Genomic DNA, 7048 nt, shown 5'->3' with positions numbered 1-7048 from the left:
GAACCACACTAGGCCAAACACATAGAAACACAACAACATAGAAAAAAGAACATAGACTGCCCACCCTAGTCACACCCTGGCCTAACCAAAATAGAGAATAAAAAGCCTCTCTATAGCCAGGGCGTGACAGAAGAACTGTCCACATTTAGGCAAATCTTTATCAGCCAACAAGATGAGTAGGCCTAACGAACAGAACAAGCACTAGCCTATGTCAATCTATTATCCCCCATAGTACAAAGATTGACCTATTCTATTGGTAAACTTCTTCTGTGCAAGAAATAAATATTCCAATATTCCAGTTGTGGGATGCGATAGATCCCAAATTAATACAACCACTCGCATCAAAAAATATTTTCAAAGCAATGAGGCTGATGCAACAGATCACAACATTTAGCTTAAAATGTTAATAAACTATTAGGCTATTTCTTCACATTACAAGCACAGCAATGTGAACAGTAGGCTATAAGCACGACTGTTCCAAAATGCAATCAATTAGCAGGGAAATGAGATTATGCATGTACTGTAAACTTGGATTAGCTAACACAACGTGCCATTGGAACACAGGAGTGATGGTTGCTGATTATGGGCCTCTGTACGCCTATGTAGATATTCCATAAAAAATCAGCTGTTTCCAGCGACAATAGTCATTTACAACATTAACAATGTCTACACTGCATTTCCGATCAATTTGATGTTATTTTATTGGGAAAAAATTGCTTTTCTTTCAAAAACAAGGACATTTCTAAGTGACTTCTCGATAATGCAACATCAATAAGAAATAATGAAATAACACATATGTAATCATGTAGTAACCAAAAAAGTATTAAACAAATCAAAATATATTTGAGATCCTTCAAAGTTGCCACCCTTTGTCTTGATGAGAGCTTTGCACACACTTGGCATTCTCTCAACCAGCTTCACCTGGAATGCTTTCCCAACAGTCTTGAAGGAGTTCCCACATATTCTGAGCACTTGTTGGCTGCTTTTCCTTCACTCTGCGGTCCAACTCATCCCAAACCATTTCAATTGGGTTGAGGTCGGGTGATTGTGGAGGCCAGGTCATCTGATGCAGCACTCCATCACTCTCCTTCTTGGTAAAATAGCCCTTACACAGCCTGGAGGTGTGTTGGGTCATTGTCCTTTTGAAAAACAAATGACAGTCCCATTAAGCACAAACCAGATGGGATGGCGTATCGCTGCAGAATCCTGCGGTAGCCATGCTAGTTAAGTGTTTTTTGAAATATAAATAAATCACTGACAATGTCACCAGCAACGGTGTCTCCTGTACGTGTGCATAGCCCGGTGCGGTACATCCCAGCTCCTCGTATCGGCCGGGCTAGAGTGGGCATTGAGCCAGGTGCCATGAAGCCGGCTCAACGCATCTGGTCTCCAGTGCGTCTCCTCGGGCCGGTGTACATGGCACCAGCCTTACGCATGGTGTCCCCGGTTCACCAGCACAGCCCAGTGTGGGTTATTCCACCTCCCCGCACTGGCCTGGCTACGGGGAGCATTCAACCAGGTAAGGTTGGGCAGGCTCGGTGCTCAAGAGCTCCAGTACGCCTTCACGGTCCGGTCTATCCAGTGCCACCTCCTCGACCCAGCCCAGTACCACCAGTGCCAACACCACGCACCAGGCTTCCAGTGCGTCTCCAGAGCCCTGTTCCTCCTCCACGCACTCGCCCTGTGGTGCGTGTCTCCAGCCCGGTACCACCAGTTCCGGCACCACGCACCAAGCCTCCTGTGCGTCTCCAGAGCCCTGTACGCCCTGTTGCTGCTCCCCGCACTAGCCTTGAGGGGCGTGTCCTTAGCCCGGTACCACCAGTTCCGGCACCACGCACCAGGCCTACTGTGCGCCTCAGCAGGCCAGAGTCTGCCGTCTGCCCAGCGCCGCCTGCGCTGCCCGTCTGCCCAGCGCCGCCTGCCCAGCGCCGCCTGCGCTGCCCGTCTGCCCAGCACCGCCTGCGCTGCCCGTCTGCCCAGCGCCGTCTGAGCTGTCCGTCTGCCCAGCGCCGCCTGCGCTGCCCAGCGCCGTCTGAGCCGCCCGTCTGTCCGGAGCCGTCAGAGCCGCCCGTCTGTCCGGAGCCGTCAGAGCCGCCCGTCTGTCCTGAGCCGTCAAAGCCGCCCGTCTGTCCTGAGCCGCTAGAGCCGTCCGTCAGTCAGGAGCTGCCCCTCAGTCCAGTGGCGCCCTCTAGGATGGTCTTCAGTCCGGGACTCGCTGTAAGGGTCCCCGCTCCAGAGGCACCACCAAAGCGGGTATTGACTATGGTGGAGCGGTCCACGTCCCGCACCCGAGCCGCCGCCGTGAGAAGGCCCACCCGGACCCTCCCTTCTGTGTCAGGTTTTGCGTCCGGAGTCCGCACCTTTGGGGGGGGGGGGGGGGGGGGGGGGGTACTGTCACGCCCTGGCCTTAGTTATCTTTGTTATTATTTTAGTTAGGTCAGGGTGTGACATGGGGGATGTATGTGTTTTGTATTGTCTAGGGTTTTTTGTATGTTTATGGGGCAGTGTCTAGTCTAGGTGTATGTATGTCTATGGTTGCCTAGATTGGTTCTCAATTAGAGACAGCTGTCTATCGTTGTCTCTGATTGGGAACCATATTTAGGCAGCCATATTCATTAGGTAGTTCGTGGGTGATTGTCTATGTCTATGTTGCATGTCAGCACATTCACGTTCGTCGGTTTGTTGTTTTGTTTAGTTTGTAAAGTGTTCTTCGTTTTTCGTCTTCATTAAAAATAGAAGAATGTATTCTAACCACGCTGCGCTTTGGTCCTCCTCTCTTCCACCATACGACGATCGTGACACCTGCAGAGATCATCCATTGACCTACTCTGTGTCTCATAAAGACACGGCAGTTGGAACCAAAAATCTCAAATTTGGACTCACCAGACCAAAGGAAATATTTCCACCGGTCTAATGTCCATTGCTCGTGTTTCTTGGCCCAATCAAGTATTTTCTTCTTATTGGTGTCCTTTAGTAGTGGTTTCTTTGCAGCAATTCGACCATGAAGGACTGATTCGCACAGTCTCCTCATAACAGTTGATGTTGAGATGTGTCTGTTACTTGAACTCTGTGAAGCATTTATTTGGGATGCAATTTCGAGGCCGGTAAACTCTAATGAACTTATCCTCTGCAGCAGAGGTAACTATGGGTCTTCCTTTCCTATGGTGGTCCTCATGAGAGCCAGTCATCATAGTGCTTGATGGTTTTTTGCAACTGCACTTGAAGAAACTTTCAAAGTTCTTGAAATGTTCCGTATTGACTGACCTTCATGTCTCAAAGTAATGACTGTCATTTTTCTTTGCTTATTTGAGCTGTTCTTGTCATAGTATGGACTTGGTCTTTTACAAAATAGCCATATATTCTGTATACCACCCCTACCTTGTCTCAACACAACTAAAGGAAAATCAGCCAGCAAGTGCTCAGTATATGTGGGAACTCCTTCAAGACTGTTGGAAAAGCATTCCAGGTGAAGCTGGATGAGAGAATGCCAAGAGTGTGCAAAGCTGTCATCAAGGCAGGGTGACTACTTTGAAGAATCTCAAATATATTTTGATTTGTTTAACACTAGTTTAGTTTCTACATGATTACATATGTGTTATTTCATAGTTTTGATGTCTTCACTATTATTCTACAATGTAGAACATTTAAAAAAATAAAGAAAAACCCTAGAATGAGTAGGTGTGTCTAAACTTTTGACTAGTACTGTACATCTCGTGTTTGATCCGTTGAATTGTGACTCCACTTTGTCTCTATACTGACGTTTTTCCTGTTTGATTGCCTTACAGAGGGATTAACTACACTGTTTGTATTCGGTCACCTTGCCATGGTTAAATGCGATGGTTCGCACTTTCAGTTTTGCGCAAATTCTGCCATCTATCCAAGGTTACTTTTTAGGGTAGGTTTTAATAGTCACAGTGGGTACAACATCTCCTATACACTTCCTGATAAACTCAGTCACCGTATCAGTGTATTTGTCAGTTATTCTCGGAGGCTACCCGGAACATATCCCAGGCCGCGTGATCAAAATAATCTTGAAGTGTGGATTCCGATTGGTCAACAGTATGTTTGTTATATACTGTACAATTTTCTTATTGTAATTGCGCACGCATCGCTTTCAGACATCCACCTACCCCAATGCTCTGTTGCTGATGACTGGGATGAAAGCAGGAGCAGATTTCAGGAGCAGGACAAGTCACCCTCTATTTGACATGACTGATATAAGGGCATGTACGTGATAGGCCTAACTGACTTATTTGATTCTGATGGTCACAATGCTTCTTGATAGTGTCATATACCGTAATTTCTTAGTCCAAGTTAGGTGACACAGGATGGTCATAATGCTTCTTTGTCACGGCTGTTTAAAGAAGAGGACCAAGGTGCAGCGTGGTGAGCGTTCATTATCCTTTTATTAATAAACATGACGCCGAACAAAACAATAAACACTACAAAAACAAACCGTGAAGCTAAAGGCTATGTGCCCTAAACAAAGTCAACTTCCCACAGACAGGTGGAAAAAAGGGCTACCTAAGTATGGTTCTCAATCAGAGACAACGATAGACAGCTGCCTCTGATTGAGAACCACACCCGGCCAAACACAAAGAAATAGAAAACATAGAAATAAAGAAACTAGAATGGCCACCCTAGTCACACCCTGGCCTAACCAAAATAGAGAATAAAAGCCTCTCTATGGCCAGGGCGTGGCATTCTTGACAGTGTCATAAAGTGTATCATTCTTAGTCCAAGTAAGGTGACACAGGATGGTCTTAATGCTTCATGACAATGTCATAAAGTGTATTTTCCACAAGTTTTTAAAAAATGTGATGAAAAAACATGACTGTAAAGAATTCATTACAGCAACAATAAAGGATTTAACCTCTAACGCCTCACAAACCCGGATCCGGGATCCCCCCCATCAAAAAAGCTGACTAGCATAGCCTAGCCTAAAGCCACAGGGATATCATATAATAAAATGTTCATGAAATCACAAGTCCAAGACACCAAATGAAAGATACACATCTTGTGAATCCAGCCATCATTTCTGATTTTTAAAATGTTTTACAGGGAAGACACAATATGTAAATCTATTAGCTAACCACGTTAGCAAAAGACACCACTTTTTTACTCCACCATTTTTTTACTCCATCAGTAGCTATCACAAATTCCACCAAATAAAGATATAAATAGCCACTAACCAAGAAACAACTTCATCAGATGACAGTCTGATAACATATTTATTGTATAGCATATGTTTTGTTAGAAAAATGTGCATATTTCAGGTATAAATCATAGTTTACCATTGCAGCCACCATCACAACTCTCACCAAAGCGACTAGAATAACTACAGAGACCATCGTGTATTACCTAATTACTCATCATAAAACATTTCTTAAAAATACACAGCGTACAGCAAATGAAAGACACAGATCTTGTGAATCCAGCCAATATTTCAGATTTTCTAAGTGTTTTACAGCGAAAACACAATATAGCGTTATATTAGCTTACCACAATAGCAAACATCACAACAGCATTGATTCAAGCCAAAAATAGCGATAACGTATAAACCACCAAAATATATTAATTTTTTCACTAACCTTCTCAGAATTCTTCAGATGACAGTCCTATAACATCATATTACACAATGCATATAGAGTTTGTTCGAAAATGTGCATATTTAGCGGCACAAATCGTGGTTATACAATGTGATTAGTGGCCAAAACTTCAAGCAATCTGTCCGGCGCCATCTTGGAGAGGCACCTATTCTAATCGAAAACTATTCATAAACTTGACTAAAAAATACAAGTTGGACAGCAAATGAAAGACAAATTAGTTCTTAATGCAATCGCTGTGTTACATTTTTAAAATTAACGTTACTTCAGCATACAGCGTGCGCTAAAGCGAGACCGCACCGAAATTCATGGCGGAATTATTATTTGACATTTGTCAACATAAATACGAATTAACAACATAAAGATTGCTTACTATTTGCCGAGCTTCCATCAGAATCTTGGGCAAGGTGTCCTTTCTCCAGAACAATCGTCTTTTGGTTGAAAGATGTCCTCTTCTCATGTGGAAATAGCAGCTAACGATAGCCACCCACTGGAGAGGTGTCCAACTTGTGAAAGCGCATCACAAAGAAATCCAGGAAAATCGCAATAAAATGATATAAACTGCTATAAGTCGGTTTAAATTAACTACCTTATGATGTCTTTAACAACTATAACGAATAAAAACATGACCGGAGATACAGAACTGCTAAAACGAAAGCTTTGCAGGAGGCCATTGTGATGTCCCTGATGCGCCAGGCGCCCCGTTGAATAGAACGGTACTTCCGTTCCACGGTCTTATATAGGGCCCCAGAATGCGCAATCCACTCCATTCAAATTCTCCCCGCTTACTGACATCTAGAGGAAGGCGTATGCAGTGCATGTAGCCCGATGGCTTACATGGGGACTTATAAACTGACCTCAGAACAGGGACCTCGATTTCTGAAATCTCACTCCCTGACAGGAAATGTGCTGCAGAATGAGTTCTGTTTCACTCAGAGAAATAATTCAAACGGTTTTAGAAACTAGAGTGTTTTCTATCCAATAGTAATAATAATATGCATATTGTACGAGCAAGAATTGAGTACGAGGCAGTTTAATTTGGGAACGAATTTTTACAAAGTTGAAATGGCGCCCCCCTAGTGTCAAGAAGTTAAGAAACAAACCTTCAAACGAAAGGACATTTCTTGGTAGGGAAAAAAACTAACTTGAATAAATGTGGGTTTTGACACACTTTTTGTCGGTGATCAGGCCTACCACTGTTGTGTCGTCAGCAAACTTAATGATGGTGTTGGAGTTGCGCATGGCCACACAGTCTTAGGTGAACAGGGAGTGCAGTAGGGGACTAAGCACACACCCCTAACGGGCCCCTGTGTTGAGGATCAGTGTGGCAGATGTGTTGTTGCCTACCCTTACCACCTGGGGGTGGCCCGTCAGGAAGTCCAGGATCCAGTTGCAGAAGGAGGTGTTTATTCCCAGGGTCCGTAGTGATGAGCTTTGTGGGC

This window comes from Salvelinus namaycush, chromosome 2 (genome assembly GCF_016432855.1).
Source record: "Salvelinus namaycush isolate Seneca chromosome 2, SaNama_1.0, whole genome shotgun sequence".
Lineage (NCBI taxonomy): Eukaryota > Metazoa > Chordata > Actinopteri > Salmoniformes > Salmonidae > Salvelinus > Salvelinus namaycush.
The sequence above is the reverse complement of the archived record's forward strand: the minus strand, read 5'-3'. Positions refer to the sequence as shown.